This window comes from Malus domestica, chromosome 10, assembly GCF_042453785.1.
Source record: "Malus domestica chromosome 10, GDT2T_hap1".
Classification (NCBI taxonomy): domain Eukaryota; kingdom Viridiplantae; phylum Streptophyta; class Magnoliopsida; order Rosales; family Rosaceae; genus Malus; species Malus domestica.
The window spans coordinates 13,577,142-13,595,567 of record NC_091670.1 but is presented as its reverse complement, the minus strand read 5'-3'; the positions used below and the strand labels follow the sequence as shown (position 1 = coordinate 13,595,567).

The window sequence follows — 18,426 nt, the reverse complement described above, 5'->3', positions numbered from 1 at the left end:
AATTTGCCTTTCAATCCAAAAACTGGTAGTATCTCTATAGATGAGTATATGAGACGCTATAGAATGATACATTCTCGTGCCACAAACAAGTACCTACAACAAGATCTTGTTGCACATCTTTGGGCCCAAAGAAGCACGGAGTTGGCATTTACGTTTTATGTTTTTAAATGTTTTTAAAAATGTTGTTTAAGTTTCATGTTGTATAATTTTTATGTTGGTTAATGTTATTTAATGTTGTTTCATATTGTTTAATGTTGTTTCATGTTACTTAATTTAATTTAATGTTGTATAATGTCTTAGGAAGTTATAGGAAAAAAATAGAATTTAAAAAAAAATATGAAACAAATTTTGTGAAATAGAAGTTATAGGAAAAAAATGGAATTTAAAAAAAATATGAAACAAATTTTGTGAAATAGAAAAAAAAAATCAAACAAATCAAATCAAACAAAATTTAAATGAAACAAATAATAATAATAATGTAAAAAAAAATATCAAATCAAATGCAACGGCTAGTAGCCGTTTCATTTGAATTTTTTCTTAATAAATCCTGTCGGTTATAACCGTCAGGAATAACAAAACTATAAAAAAAAAAAAAAATAGCTAGCCCGGGGCTGGCTGGCTGGCAGAAAGCAGCCAGCCCTTTGGCCCTTTGAAATTCCGTGGGGCCCTCCCAGATTCCTGAGCCCTCTGGCCTAACCCTCAGTTGGAGACGGTTTTAGCGTTATTTTCGGCCCTCTGGCCCTCTGGACCTTTCGGTTGGAGATGGCCTTAAAAACCATTTTGATCATTGAATTATAGGTCAAAATCTATTTTGGTTACTATGTTTTCAATTTAACTAATTTGGTCATTGTGTTGGGCTTCTGCTAGTTTTCGATTAAAAATAAAATAAAATATTCACTATTGATTAATAATTGTAGAAAAATAATTTTTTTGAACAAGAACAAGAAAAAGAATGAAGAGATGGGTATGGGAAAGATAGGTCACACCGTCTCCCTTTTCTTAATCTTTTCTTAATGTTAATTAGTGTATAATACTGCTTGTAACAAATAAATAAAAAATTGTCATGTTGAAATATATCAAATGTCAGTGTTTTGATACATTGAAGTTTTGGTAGTGTGAAGCTAAGAATTTCAAGGAGAATTCAAGGAGAATAATAAAGACTTTTAAATCACATTTAAAGGGAAAGACTAAAATGACTGTAAATCTTTCCAGCCCCGGAAATTTGGACTGTCATGGTGAAACCACAACTGGTCCCCTTTTATTACATAATTTGAAAAAATAATATTATCTACACTAAGGGGGAGGAGAGTGGGCTTAGCCTCACAATAAACTAGTAATAATGTAATTCAAATTTGACTTTGGCAAGAATCAAACCTAAGACCTCTCATTTAAAAGTAAAAAGAAACACCACAAAACCGAAATACTAAATGGTGGCTAATCTCTTTTGATTAAAAGAAATAAAAAATCACATTTAAGTGGTCAAAAGAATTGGCTGCCACTTTTTAAAGTTAATACCAAATTGCAGTATCCTGACATGGTAACTAACATTTCATGCGCCAAATTATTTTTTCTAACCTACTATTTATGACTCTTTCTTGCTGCATAATGGGAAAGTGCTACAGAAAGTCGTTACATCCGGAGCATTTTCTGGGACATAGAACTAGAGGGCTTTTTTTACTTGAAAGAAGTCGTTTCGCTCCTTTTGTGCTGCATCGACGTCATCTGGAGATGCCACTGCAACCACGACCCCTTTGTCTTTGACTACGTCGATCGCATTTGCAAATTCCTTGAAGTCCTTCAAGCTGTGTGACAAATGGATAACAAGTTAAATCTTGAACTAGGTAATACATTCGCAGGCATGGCCGTAACCGATGTTATGTTCTCATACAAGAATCTAAATATGATATACAATAATACCTGATTAGGTATGATAAAGCTAACAGCTTATTGGCGAACAATGAAAACGATGGAGTAACAACAATGGTTCTCATGCCTTACAACTTGAATAACAAGTTAAATCATCAACCAATGAACAGAATCTTTACCTTGTTGACAGTATCTCTGCTCGTCTTACTTGCCTTTCTTCTTCTGTGATTCCCAATAAATATCGCAACAAACTGCAGGAGAAGAAAAAATGGAAACAGGAGAGGTGAAATATTTCAATCTTTTGGAAACAAAAAGCAAATTCAGAACCAATGTGAGACCGCCAGGCAACAAACTATTATGGCACATTGTGTGCGTAAAATTAGATACGGAGGCATACACATGATTGTTTCTAGCAACAATCATTAAAAGGTAAAAACAATCCTGTTCCCTTCTGGTTCCACAGCGGTCCTCACATATATCTCCACTTTCCGACAAAAATAAAACTGATGATGTCACCATACCTACTATAACCTTTGGCATCAGGAAGCTGGTACGAATCAACATCTCCGATTGTCCCAATGATGGACTTGGAAAGAGTCTCGTCATCCATTTCTAATTGTCAAAGAAAATCCCCAGTCCCATCATATACACCAAGTGTCTTTAACAAGTTGGGGTCCCGATAAGATAAGAAGGAGAATACTCCTATTAAATTTCACAAAGTTAGCTCCTAACATAAGCAATTAAAACTCGGAGAACATTTAACACAGAAGATTTTACCTGAGTGACTATCAAAGTCACAAAATCCTCCATATGCTCCACCACTAACTCTTACACGATCCCACAACCATGTATTACTAATGTATTTGGAGATAACATGTGCACTCCCACTAAGCCGATAACCAGCGTCATAAATGTTACCAGCCTTTCCAACATAATTAACCTGCAGAAGGTAAGAGCTCAGAATAATTAATTCATAGAACATTCAAAAAGGAACCACGACAAAAAAGTATTTTTCTAACCTGAGTAGGGATTACAATGGCTTCATTTGCTGAAGGTAATTGAGCATTCCAAGAAGCAGTCGCAACAGGAGAGCTGTTAGGCAGCAAATCAAGAAATTTGCTCATGAACTTCTCAGAGTTGGTGAGATTCTTCCCTTCAGCAGTGATATTTACTATGGAACCTTGCCTAGAAAGCAAGGACTTGCGGATCTCCTCAAGAGATGAAGAAATTCCATCCCAATCTTGATCAACTTTCTCTTCAAGAGCTTGAAGAAACTCCAAGTAACTTAGTAGAAAGAAGAAATTAATTGTATCAGAAAGTATGTTGGTTGCACTAAGTTTTACTATTCGATGTTGTATTATCCATAAGTACAAGCAAATAGTTCTCACACATGCCAAAAGCTTTCCAAATTATTCATATCAAAGATATGGTAAGATTTAAAAAAAGAACGATCATGCATAACAAGCTTAAATCTGCAGGGTCCTGGAAATGAACCTAAATCTGTAATCATTCTACAAGATGTACATTAACAGCACAAAGAATTGTATTTAATTTCAATGCAACCTTGAAATCATAACTTCTTAAAGTGCACTTTACAAACAGAAAATGTAGAATATGCAAGATTGGCAGAAAAGATCACTGGTAAATTTCCAGTCCAACCTGACACCACCCATTTGTTCTGAAATCCACCCCACAGTATTTAGCTTTGCATATCCTTGAAGCAGCAATTCCATGACCACCACCTCTCAATCGGTTCTGAAAAAGACATAACAGAAATATTACAGCTTTCAATATCAAGAATCAGTTATGTTGAACCTTTTCAAATAGAGTTTATGATATACCTCCATTCTCGCTTTGCTTTGGGAGACAAACTGCTTAAACCGCTGCTGGTCTGTAAACTGGACTTCTTGAAGAACACAATTGAACTGCAATAACATGAAATAGATCCATGAAAACCTTGATTAAGTATCTGCAGCAAAAATTTAAGCACCAGACTACCATACTAATCTAGAGGTAAAATAGCAATTATACAGTCGGTGACTTGGTATGGCAATGGCACTGCAATTACAGACCTCCCGCCATTCAAAAAGAAAAAAAGAAGGGAATGATCATATAGTATGTTCACAATGAAGCCAATCCTCTTAAGGAAAGGATAACTAAATTGCAACTATTATATCTTCGAAATTAAGACAAAACAAACCTGAATTTTTTTTCATTTGATTAAGCGGACAATGGAAATTTTGCACAGGAAACATTTCAAATGAAAATATGTATATTTAGAATGGAAACAAGAGAATTTTACATCCACTAAGATAAAACTTAAGTGCATAAGCATTTCCCATATTTGACAAATAATTGTCAGCTCAAGGTAAACTTCATGAGAAGTTAGGAGCAATAAGTACATGAAGCCAATTAATACAAATTATTCTTAAGTAATGAACTGGAAATTCTTATTGACCAACTCTCAAATGAAAAAAAAAAGGAACTAAAAATACCAGGTGAAATAGATCATCAGCACGTCCTGCCATAGCTTTTCCACGAACAATTATATGGCTGCAGGGATCCGCCTTGCCATGTACAGATGATGTCATTGGATAAACTGATATTCCTCCAGTTTTCCTTCCGGTCAATTGATTCAGTTGCACAAAACTCAAATCTTTTGTACCCATCTCTAGCAACGATTGGCTGTCAAAAGAACATCATGATACAATCAAGAATACACATTCTAACTTTCCTAACTTACCCAGAAAAATAACATTATTTAACAATGCAACTTGTTAAGCTCAAATGATAATAAGAGCATCGTTCTTATGGTTACACTGTTGATGTAAATAAAGAAGCAGTTCAATGGGGTGTGCAAATTCTCATACCAATGTTGCTGCTGCAACAACCCCTAACCCTATTGGTGCTTTGCCATTAAACAGATCTACATTACTGTCCTTCCTTTCATAAATACAATTCAACGCCAGGATTAGGTGACATGTGTTAGGTTTTTTGGCTCGTCAATTAGGGTCCTTTTCCGTTTAGGATTGTTATAGGGAAATAAGGGGTGCACTGAATCTTCTCCTAAAAGGACTAGGAAAGAATCTTAGTTTCCTTGTTCAATTAGATAAGGAATCCCAGAAGTCTATTTGGAATTGGAAAGGAAATGTAATTTCCTATTCCATTTAGAATAGGAAATATAATTTGAAAAGGGACATGTGAGCCACACCGTATACTTATAAATAGGGAGCAGCAAGGCTGGAATAATGAGTGAAAAAGCCAGAGACAGCCAAGAGAGTTTAGAGGTGATTAGTTCTAGGGTTTTGCAAAGTACTGTAACACTATTATTAATCAAAGAAGCCGTGATTTCTCTACCCAGGGAATCACAACTGGACGTAGGCAAAAGTTCTGCTGAACCAATATAAATCTTGTGCGTTTCTAGTTTTCTCTATTTTGCTAAGTTTTAGTCTATTGCCGGATACATTAAAGAGCAAGACCTAGGGGGAGTCAGAAATATAACAACATGAGCATGAGTGTCTGATTCAAAAGTCACAGGGTATTCACACGAATATGTAGTCTTGTGTGTTTATAATATCAATAAATATATATTTCTTCATAGGAATATGCTAGCATGCACGATAACCAGAGTAAGTGAAAGAAAGTACTCAATCTATAATTTTGCATATCTCTATGTAATTGAAGGTGAAACCTTCGTGTGTCTCCTAAAGAGTCTCAGGAAGAACATGCTGTGTGTTCCTAACTATCCAACATGCAAGTTATCGTGCTCTACAAAGTTCAGTGTGGCCCCTAAGACTGATATGAGTCTGAGAGTTGAGTAGATTTTCTTCACTGAAAGACTAATAGAAAAACGAGATTCAATGAAAGAGGGCATGGGAATCAGTCTGGCTTAATGAGTTTAAGGGAAGTCGTCAAGAATGGGGATCAAGCTCAGCCTTCTTCTTTTTTTTAATCAGTTACAGACAATTAAATCTTAAAAAATGGTTCTGACCAAGAGGAAAGAGATGCCAGATTGGTCAGTCATTGTGTGTTTTGCCTTTGATAATACAGATTAGAGAGGCTAAAGTATGAGGCTTCATTTCGCTTCAAGAGAGAAGGTCGTACCCAGTGCACAAGGCTCCCGCTTTACGCAGGGTCTGGAAGAGGTGAATGTCGGCTAGCCTTACCCCCATTTATCAAGAGAGAAGAGTTTCACAAATTAATTTGCGCAGTTACTTCTGAATAAAATTGTTAAATCTCCAAAATTAAATATTGGCAGGACCAGTTAGCGCATGCTTGGAAGCCCATGGAAAATTAATCAAACTCTACTTTTGAGGTTCTTCAGAAGTAGCCTTTGTTTTAAGAAGAGTTAGCATCATGTTATTTCACGATGAAACCAAAGTAATGTAGGCATAAGAAAAATCAGTGGAAACATCTTACCAAAAAAGAGGTACCAAAGGAAGTAGCTCTTGCTTTAGTGAACTCATATTGAACACAACTTCAATGTACAGGACAGCATTTGTGAAGAGGTCATGCCGCAGAACTTTCGCGCCATTGATATCCCCAACCTACATTTAACATATATTATTTTCAATAGGAACTACCCCGAAAGGAAATTCACAGAAACTTAAACACAAGAAACTTAATGTTCTGGTAACCACTGTAGGAATACGAGTAGGTTCCCTTGAAATGTCTTGCAAAGAGAGACTTGGAACACTTGTCAAAGCTTCCGGAAGGTCAGGAGTTTCCTGCCGCAGTTGCAGCTCCTGTGTAGCACGTGCTAGCTCAGCAAGATCTTCTTCTGTCATACAGGATTTAACTTTCTGCAATACTTCTTTCTCAGCCTCTTCATCACGAGAAGCTTTCTCTGGATCAGGCTGACAATCAAGTTACTTGTTAGGAACTTAGGAGTAATAAACAGGGAAGAAAGGTCATGGGAGAAAATGTATAATTGATTACCTGCATTTCTACCACAACTCGATGGGGATTGTCCAGAATGAATTTCTTGATTAAGGGAGAGAAAACAGCCTTAGAGCCTTCAGCTTCTATTCTGGCTTTCAGTGCCAGCAAAGGTTTCTCATACTTTAATGGCTCAAACGGATCCAAATCATATATCCATCTACCCTTTAAAATGAAAAACTTACATTAAACTCTGATCAAGAATAAATGGCCAAAAAAGATGCCTGACACTTGATTGAGAAAAGGATAGGGAAGAAAACTAAACTAAAGAGTGATATATCTTACTATGGATCGGACCATTAGTGACAAGCCACGAGGAAATGATCCCTTGTTGTTTTCCCTCAGGGAAAACTCAATCGTATTCATGGATGCTTCTACAGCTTCCGTATAAAAACCTTCCTCTGCTAACTTTTTAAGTGTACTCATGACAACTTCTTCAACCTTTTGAATATCATCTTCTGAAACACCCTTCAAACCAATACTAAATAGAGGTTGAAGGAGATCACCCAACCCACTCTCAAGCAATATTTTCCTCAATGGAGAAGCCGGCGTTCCCAACATAAGATGATCCAGAAACCCAAGCGTAAGCTCAGTCTCCAAATCTAGGGGATTATCAGCAAGCAACCAATTGAGGCACACCATGTTTTTCTTCCTCAAGTCACCATCTTCACCAGCAGGATATTTCTCAGAAATCCTAATTGGTTCTGAAAATAGTTTCTGCGGTTGAATTCTTGATTCATTTGGAGATGAACTTGCATTGAACATATCTAGGTACTCTGAGAGAGAGAGAGAGAGAGAGAGAGAGAGAGAGAGAGAGGTGAGATGCTAGAGATTCAAAATATTTTCGATTATTACACTTATAAATCATTTATAAAAAATTCTATGTCATCAAAATAATAGCGCAATAAAAAGATGAACATCTAAGCAATCGCTGGCTTCTCTACGACAGATATCCATTCCGTTTCTTAAATTAGTAACCTAAATTTTAGTACTTTGCAACAATTTGGATAAAAAACCAAAAATGGGGAACATTAGTTGATGTTAAGGATTGGATTTGGAAACCTTGTTACAGAATGAAAAATCGTAAAATGCACACCACTAGAAGAAGTGATAACATAGTAAAAGAGCCACTAGCATAACTAGCATATGGCTTTATGGTTTCAGTGGCTAGATTAATATCCTCAACAGTTTCTTTCCAGAGCTAGCTTCTCATCAATCTTAATTTGGGAAAACTCACCCAATCTTTTATGGGAAAAGGTCGAAATAGTCATACATTATAATCTAGTCTGCAAGCAAACCAAAGTAATTCAAATGTATAAGTAGATCCGATTTAATACCACTCAAAATGCGCAGACGTTCAGTTGGATCATCATCTCCATAAAACCATATCCGGGCATTGCTGGGATGGTAATACTTACGGTGGAACTCCTGTAATATGTTTGTCAGAAAGAAAAGCAGTTGCATTAAAATATTATTTAAGAAACAACTCAAAAATAATCGACAGATGTAACTCGTACACGAGAATCAGATAACTTGCCAGGTAGGTGGTCACACTCAGACGAATAATGCATATGAGACAGAACACGGAGAAAGGAAGGGAGAGGGGGTAACAGTGAGTCATTCTACCAGAAATCACTATACGCAAAGGACAAAAATGCTCACAAACAAAACAAAAAAAAATTCAAAACCGTTTTGCAATAGAATTCTAATCACTGTCATTCTACATCCAAATGACATTGGAATGCATCCTTTACATGGTTCAAAACTTCTTACAATTGGTCATCTGACTACATCACTACACTGAAGGCAACACGCTGAAATTTTCCAGAACAATATTTTAAAGGTTGCACAGAATGTGCTGCTGTAACAGGAATGCTGTGTGAAATTGTAATGCTACAAAAAAAAAAAAAAAAAAAAATCAAAGTCTACAATAAAGTTTCGATATATACTACGACCACAACACATTAACAGTTACAATTAAGTTTATAACAGTACTCTAAAGAACTATACAGATATTTTTCCTCGGTCAACACAACAAACCTTGAATTCTTCAAATGTCAGTTTAGGAATAACTGTTGGATCACCCCCACTGTCAACAGCATAGGTGTTGTCCGGAAAAAGAGCCTGTAGCAATTGCACATGGAAACAAGAGGTATCAATATCAAAGTATTTTGAAGAAAAAAAAAACGAAGAGGAGATACTTGGTAAACATAATACCAAGTACTCTAGACAAAAGCTAGTGCCATTAAATGTTCAAGTACTATAATCATCCACGATAACATATGACTCTCCTGTCAATAACACAGATAGGTGTGTATACCAAGAATAAATGGCCTTTATGAACTCCAGCATTCATGCTCAATTAGTATCATTATGCTAAGTGCAATGGGAAATAAATTTGGATACAGAAAATAAATAATATAATATTAAGCAGATAACCATATAGAAATGTATATTAATAATGTTTAATGATTTACATATACATCTGATTTTATAAAACATTTAGCTCAAACTGATGTGTTCAAACTAAAGCCCACCATGATTATTTCCACCATCTATTACCACGGTTGCCCACAATTAAACCCTCTACAGTATGTGGTTTGGACAACAACATACCTAGATCAAACAAATTCAAGTAATTGCGCATATTGTTATAGTACCATTAAACACTCTACAGTATGATTTGTAACATTGGTCTGTCCATATGATTCAGACACGTGGAAAAGAACTGAAACAAAGATGGTTAAGACTATAAATGTGCCAAACTGCTAAAATATAGACAATAAACAGTTGGGAACAAAAAGAAAAGAAAACTTGCCTGTTGAGCAGTCCGCCAGAGTATATTATCAGGCTGGGAATAGACCCCTTTCATCTCATTAAAAACAACTCCTGAAATTAAGAACAGAAATCATTTAAGAAGAAATATAGTAGCTTAATACTAGGAAATAAAATTTTTTTATAACCATGACACATAAATTTTAGAAGGATCATGTGAGCAACCTTTATACGATATATCGTAAGAAGGATCATTGAGCTCGTAATGCCAACCCTCCTGCTGGAAAGTCCTGAAGTCCTCCACACAATTAGGAAAGAAGACAGCATCCAGATATACATCGACAAGGTTATAGAAATCCTGATAAAATGACATGTTTTAATAACGAATACAGTGTCAATACAACATATATCAGTGGATTTCGTTCCAATTTTCTACTCGTTTTACCTTTGTATTTGTGGAAGCTACCAGGTAGCAAGTTCTATCCGGATAAGTAAATGCATTCAGAAACGTATTCAAGCTCCCTTTCAACAACTCAACAAATGGTTCTTTCAAGGGGTACTTTCTTGACCCACACAATACACTGTGTTCAAGGATGTGTGGGATCCCAGTGGAATCGTTCCTGCATCAACAAATAGATAAACAAGATTGAACATTGTGATTGACAACAAAAGAAAAAAGGACATTTGTAATTCACTTAAAACAACTTGATTTACACAATAATTCTTCACTGTTCGGTAGCTAAACCAATCAAACACGTAATGCGCAGAAAATAAAGTATCCTAATTTGTAAAAGCTAAGCTCCATTACATCAAGAATAATTTTTTAGTAGGAGTACTCACGGCGGGGTCCGAAAAACAATGCCGAAAACCTTATTCTCGTCATCATTGGACACCGAAATTACTTGGGCACCCGGTCTTCTTGTGCCTGAAGAGCAGAGCTTTGGATTTACACTCTCCAATGAACTCCTCAGAGACTTTCTCGAACCCGAGCTTTTCCACGACCTCATCCTGCACCCCAGAATACTTTAAACCACAAAAAACCCAAATTAAATCACAAATTACAAATTGGGTAGCTAGGGTTTCAGAAGGAAATGTACCTGAAGGGGACTGAGTGAATGGGATGGCGACTGCGCGCGGGGAGAGGGAGGAGAAACTTCTAGCGACGTTGGGGGCAGAGGAGGGGAGTAATCTGCTGGCGGGGCGGAGCAGAGAGCGTCTGCTGGGGTTGGGAATCGGACAGCGGCAGTGGTTTCTTACAGCAGAAGCTGAAGAAGAAGATGAAGAGCGAGACGAGGGGAGGGAAAAACAGGGGAGGCGGCGGGAAGAGCGGAAGGAAAAGAAGAGGCGATTGCTGGAGGCGAGAGAAGAGCGAAGCAGAGTTGCTCCCTCCATAACTTTTGTGGTTTGGATTGCGAGGGAAATAACGAAATCAGAAAGTTAAGTGGAGTTGGGGATTGGATGGGTGGTTCTTTCCTTCTTTTATTTTGGAATGTAATATCCACACATTCTATTTTACTTCTCACATACTTTTTTTAATTTTCGGTCATCGGATCGAATGAATTGAAGAAGATCAACGGACATAAATGATCAAGGATGTGTGAGAAGTAAAATGGGATGTGTGGATATCATACTTCTTTATTTTCCTTTTTCTTACTTAGAAAGTTGAAACTATTTTCCATGTTTTTATTTTATTTTTTTTATTTTTTTAATAATACTAAATTTACCACTTATTTGTATCATCATTTATATTATCTTTCTAAAAGAGGTAGGGCTCACCAATTTACCACTTATTTGTATCATCATTTATATTGTCTTTCTAAAAGAGGTAGAGCCCACCAACAAATATGGATCACATCTTTATTAGAAAGATAATACATTGATACAAATAAATTGTAAGAGTAACATTTTTGTTTCATTTTTGTTTACTTGGTGGACAAGTGAAAAAGAGAGTCAAAAATAAAATGTACAAAGTTCGATGAGTTCTTCCACTCATGTAAAAAGGCATGTATTGAACTCAAATTACGAGAGTTAAATATGAGTTCTTCCACTTACAAGTGAAAAGATAAGTATTAAACTCAATTCATGAGAGTTGAATTTGGTTCTTTCTCCACATATATAAGTGAAAAGGCATAAACATAATGTCAGTGGTTAATTTGATTTTCCTTTTAATAAAAGAAAGAAATTTCATTAGGAAAACTTCATTCATTTCCATAATAAGTGGTATCAAGCTCATCATCTATGGGCGTTGAACTTAAATTCACAATTGAAGATGAATATTTCTAAATTGTAGAACTAAAAAACGAATTTCATTTTAGAATAGGAAGAGTTGAGAAGCCGAAAGAGTTCCACTATGGATTCAGCTCCTTTGCTTCTAGGATGCTTGGGTTTTGAGGTGGCTGAACCTATCTCCTTTTTCTTTCACACAAGAGAAATTGTTGCCCCGGTTGATAGTTTTTTTTTCGTCAACCCATTTCGTCCCGTGTTCAAACACTATCCTACTCTGTAATGTAGTGTAATAATATTATTTGTAATAAAAAATCATAATTTAAAACCCATTGTATCTCAATTGAATACACATAACCAAATAAAAGAAAATTAATATGATTTTCAATGAATTCGTTTGCTCACAATCTCTTGACAACTTAAGCAGAGCTAGCTACTTACTAGAGGCATACAAAATCAACACTTGAAGGCACTATATTTTAAGTTATTGAATAGCATGGTCTCTTTCTTTTGCTTCCCGTTTCGGTTCAACTTCCCCTTCCCTTCCTTTAGGTCTACACCAACGTCTGACAGGATCAATAACAATTTTCTCCAATCCAACGACACTATCTATTAGGAACTTGATATGCTGGAGGTTAGTTCGAATTCTATTTTACATGTTGTTGCACTAAATGTGATCACCAAAACTGATAACATGTGATATCAGAGCCACCTTCAGTACATATTGTTCACAATTCAGTTTTCCTAAGGCATGAAGTGATATTGTTTGATCGTGCTTAAGGGTTCACACTTGTTTAATCTATTCATATTACAAGTTTTATTTCATTGTTATATGAAAAAAAAATAAAAAATTGTAAGTTGATGTCATATCCATGTATGTTATGAGTTTCTTTTCATTTTGAACTCAGTAAGTTGATACATATATAATTGCTTCATGATTTAAGATTAGCCGCAACATCTTAAGTCTATAGAGTGTTTGATATAATCACACAAGGAGTTCAGTTAAAAAAAAATGAAATAAGGAATGAGGCATCTACAAATTACAGTAATCTAAATAGCTACTAACACAACCTAACCTGGAATGTCCACGTAGACACCTGAATCACGATGATGGCCGACACCTAGAAGGTGGCAAAGCCATAAAGTGTAGTGATGTGAAAAATGTGAATAAATTAAAACCTAAAAGTGACTAATTAGAGTGCCCATGTGAGCGGGATTGAACCCATATCACACAAGTGATGTAAGAGCATAGATAAAGTGTAGTAAAAGAAGAGTAAAGACATTTATACTGAAAAGAGAAGTCTCCTACATAACAGCGTTTACCAGCACCCCTCGTCGTCACGAAATCTCTGCCACTAAAATCCTGGGGGGGTGGGCGAAAAAAACAAGGGTGAGTGGGCCTAAAAAATAAAGTTTTGTAAACCATTTTCGAAAATGTGTAACCCCTCGTTGTAAAACAAGTATAAAGTTTCCCGAAAATATTATAATACTAGTATGTAATATAGTACCCTGCAACAGAAGTGGTAAAAAATGTAGGGTACAACAATAAGGTATCTCAACATTAAATCTCAAATCATTATTACAAGAAATCAATGCTCATTAATTTATGTAGGTACACAAGTCCATTGCAGAGATATTCAGACAATGGAACATGCTGGGTGTAGGTTTTACATTCTAGTATTACATCACGTGAGCTAGGTTAGTCGCATCACATACGAGTTCAAAACATCACACAAAAGGACAGGCTGACACCTAACTCTAGATCCAAAGCGAATGTAAACGGTGCATGTGAACTACACCTGAAGTTGGTCCTTGGCCTAAGACAGTACAAATAACTAAGGGACACCGTGCAAACATGCAATAATAGCAGATAAAACACAAGTATATCGTGCCACAAATTTATGCTCACAAATAATATTAAAAACATAAAATATACGAAAAGTCTATTTGTAAAGCTAAACATGACATGCCACATCTTAGTAATAAAGGCAATTGTCGGGAAAAATCACACACACACACACACATATACATAACAATGATAAGACCCACTCACAGGTACATGCATGTCGTAACCATCCAACTATTCTTCTCGCGGAACACCTTCGGATGTTCGTCTCCTAAACGGAAAATTACTACACTAATCATTAAAGTAATAATAATTAATGCAATAAACCTACTCCCCTTAGTTTGCACAAGAACAGGATTTTTGTTGGAAATATGGGAAGAAATTCAAACGCCTTGTTCGAAGCCGTTACATAACCAAATTTGATCCACAATATATCAAAACGAAGCTTAGGACGAGAGGAATAAAATTATTCCTATTTCAAGGTCACACGTTGGCCAGAGCTGCAAAAAAAAGGCCTAGAATTTACTGCCCGACTTGGAACCTTTAGAACAAAGGGGATTTAAGCATGCAAGCTCAAACCTGTGGTCTAGGGGTTATGAGGAAAATGTCCTATGCCTTCAACTCAACCAAACCAAAGAGATTTGTCCGGGTTTTGAATGGGAATCTTACAAACTCGTCAAAAAAATGGTGGATTAGATATTTGTCCCTCAAATGCACTGAAACATACATGCATGCTAGTAAAACGTGCTAAAAACTTAAGAGAGAGTTTAATGGTGGAAATCCTGAGCTTACCATGGTCGGAGGAGTGATTATTCTGTAGGCGATCGGCGTGATACACAACGAGGTTTTTGTTTTTCTCTGGGTTTTCTCACAGTCAAACAGTGGGGAATGAGTCCCATAGGCTTTAAGTGATTTTTGATTGAGTTTGGGGTGTTTTGGAGATGGTATGATGGTTGCTTGGGTAGTGTCGAAAGGAAGAAGAAAGTGCAAGGAGAGGAAGAGCTGCATGTGAGAGTTAAGAGAGGAAATGAAAGTGACTGAGTGAGGGAGTGGGGAGTGCACGGGGCAGAAGGATAGAAACATAGGGAAGAGAACAAGTTGAAAATATAGAAATCAAAAGAAATGAATGTGGATTAATGTGAGAGAGAAAGTGTGAGGGGAAATATGAGAGAGTAGAAAAGAAAGGGAGAGAGAGCTAGAGAGACGTGAGAACCGGCCAAAAAGAAAGAAAATGATGATGTGTACGATGAAACAAGTATGGGTTTTCAAAACCAAAATAAGTATTATTTTAATTCCTACTTGTACACTGAATGAATCAAATGTCATGTATGGTCTGAACATAGCCTGTTTAAGGCTGATTTAAGCTTAAATAATGGCCTCACGCTTGTTACAAACTGAAGGAAAGACAACTTGGAGATTAGCAGAGGTTATGGAATCTGACCCAGCCACAACTCTAGCAAGAGTGGGCTTTGGAGAATGAAAAGACGTATGTATAAAGTATAAGTACTTATTTCCTATGGATGGTTGAAATCCGGTAAGAAATAGACGCATATTGGCCTTCTTTTAGTAGCGAATTTTTAGGTCATCCAAAAACTGGAAAGTCCCACGCCAGTCCAAGGTGCACACCGCATGAGAAAATTGAAATTTATCTCAGGTAAATTTACACTGTTTCGAACATAACTTGTTCGTCATAGCTCCGAATTGAGTTCCGTCTGCGGCCATGTCCCGTAAAAATGAGAGTAAAAAAATGAAGGGAAAATTAAGTCCACGTGGAAGTCCTATGTGGCATCTCAGGGGTATTTTGATAATTTCACTACTACTGAGAATAAAATACCATAAATCTTGGAATGGGACGTGATAGCTACTCTACCTGCATGAAGTAATTATTTAATATTAGTAAAAAGCAAAATGGCAATCTAGTCATATAAGTGTTAGTTTTCCTATTCCCACAAGTATGGATTTTTGGTTTTGATATCTTGATTACCTTAAAGCATATGTAAATTATGTGTTACACAACATCTGCCCATAGGAAGGTGTGAATTTACATTTCAAAAGCATGATTTGTTTGTTTTTTCTTTGGTTTGCAATTATCTCTTTTAATTCATCTCGTGTTCCAATGTTGTGTAGTGATAATTTTTCTGATTGGAAAGACAAAGTCCTGTTAGCTTTGGGGTGCATGCATCTCGACCTTGCTCTTCATGGAGATGAACCACCCTTGCCCACGAAATCAAGCACTCAAGAAGGCAAGGCTGCGTATGAACTGTGGGAGCGATCTAATCGCTTAAATCTGATGCTCATCAAATTCAGTGTGAGTAAGAGCATTCGGGGTTTAATCCCAGAATGTGATAAGGTGACAGATTTCATGAAAGCCATTGAAGAACAATTTGTGGAGTCTGATAAAGCACTTGTTAGCACCCTAATGCAGAAACTTTCAGGCATGAAGCACGACAATTCCAAGAGTGTGTGTGAGCACATTATGGAAATAAGGGACATTGCAACTCAACTTAAGTCCTTAGGGATAGAGATTTCTAAGTCATTCTTGGTCAATTTCATTCTCAATTCCCTCCCTCTTGAGTGTGGACCATTCAAGATTTCCTATAACACACATAAGGAAAAGTGGTCTTCCAATGAACTTCTGACCATGTGTGTTCAAGAGGAAGAGAGATTGAAACTTGAGAAATTAGAAACTGCTCTTCTGGTAATTAACGAGCATTAAGGTGCCAAGAAAGGCAAACATTTTCCTAAGGTGAATGGAAAGAAACTGATGAAGCGTTTTTCCGACAAGGATGCATACTTCTTCTGCAATAAGAAAGGACACAAGTACAAGGAATGCGCCAGGTACAAGAAATGGCTGGAAAAGAAAGGTACTCTATTTGCTTATGTGTGTTGTGAATCTTATTTTGTTGAGGCTTCTAGTAGTACATGATGGATTGACTCTTGTTCTTCAATTCACATTACCAATGTCATGCATGGGTTCCTAAACCACAAGAAGCCGAGGGCCAATGAGCAACATATCTACTCAGGAAATCAAATGTGCTCCAGTGTTGAAGCAGTGGGGACTTTTAGAATAAAATTAGCATATGGTTTTAATTTAGATTTGGAAAATGTCTTTTATGTTCTGTCTTTTTCTAGAAATTTAATTTCAGTTTCAAAGTTGGTACTTTGTATTTTTAAGGTTTGCTTTGACAATCCAATAATAAGTTTATTTAATAATGGTTTGAGTATTGGTGATGGCGTTTTATCATATGGTTTATTTAAAATGAATTTAGACCTCTTGCATGAGTGTAATCTTTCAACAATGTCTGACAATGTTGGTACTAAATGATGTATTATTAGTGAAAACTCCCCAAAGCTTTGGCATAAAAGATTAGGTCATATCTCCATGGAGAGAATTAAGAGATTAGTAAATGATGGAGTCTTGATGACTTTAGAATTTACTGATTATGGGACTTGTAGAGATTGCATTAGGGGAAAGCAAACCAACAAGTCTTTAAAAGGTGCCAAAAGGAGTTCGGAGTTACTTGAGATCATACATACTGATCTTTGTGGACCTTTTCCCACTCTATGTCTAAATGGTCAAAGATATTTCATCTCATTTATAGATGATCATTCTTGCTTTATCTATCTTTACCTTTAAATGATAAGGTTGAAGCACTAAATGCTTTTAAAACATATAAAGCGGAGGTAGAGAAACAAAAAGAGAGGAAAATAAAAATCGTAAGGTCTGATAGGGGAGGAGAATTTTATGGAAAGTACACAGAAAAGGGACAAATGCCAAGTCCATTTGCTAAGTTCCTTGAAGAAGAGGGTATTATTAATGCACAATATACAATGCTTGGTACACCACAACAAAATGGTGTAGCCGAAAGAAGGAACTGTACACTAATAGACATGGTAAAGACATGATTAACAATTCAAGTTTCCCTTTATCCATGTGGAGTGAAGCCTTAAAAGACCACTGTGTATGTTTTAAATAGGGTTCCATCTAAAGCCATTTATAAAACACCATTTGAAATTTGGAATGGATGGAAACCTAGCTTAAGACACTTACACGTACGTGGTTGTCCAGTTGAAGTGAGAGTTTATTGTCCACAATTAAAGAAATTTGATTCAAGGACAATAAGTGGCTTTTTCATAAGCTAGAAATGCTAAATTTCTTGAAGATCATGAGCATAGTGAGAGTGAATTTCCTTGTAATATAGAAATTGAGGAAATTAGTGAGGCTAATGAGTCTTCTTCGAAAGAAAGACGAATGGTTGTTTTTCAAGATAATCATTCAATTGATACTCCTAAAATACAACATGTTCAAGTGGAACCACTCCATGAAGAACAAGCTCACGAAGAACTTACTCCTCAAAATGAACAAGTTGAAGTTCATGGAGTAGTTATAAGGAAATCTACAAGAATAAAGAAGCTTGCCATTTCTAGCGATTATGTTGTATTCCTACAAGAGTCTGACTATGATGTTGGACCACTAAATGATCCCTACTCGTTTTCCCAAGCCATGAATGAACCAAAGTCTAATCTTTGGTATAATGCCATGCAAGATGAAATGGAATCTATGGCTAAAAATCAAGTATGGGAGGTCGTTGAACTACCTAATGGGCATTCAACTATTGGATGCAAATGGGTTTATAAGACCAAAAGAAATGCATCAGGTAGTATTGAGAGATATAAGGAGAGACTTGTAGCTAAGCATTTCACTCAAAAGGAAGGCATTGATTACCATGAGACCTTCTTTCCGGTTTCAAAGAAGGATTCATTTAGAATAGTCATGG

At 36.2% G+C, this 18,426-nt stretch overlaps 1 pseudogene; it reads right to left on the bottom strand.

The window, feature by feature from the left end:
- Positions 1-1,421: 1,421 nt before the first annotated feature.
- On the bottom strand, positions 1,422-10,992 carry LOC103439238 (presequence protease 1, chloroplastic/mitochondrial-like; annotated as a pseudogene).
- Between the last annotated feature and the right edge of the window lie 7,434 nt (positions 10,993-18,426).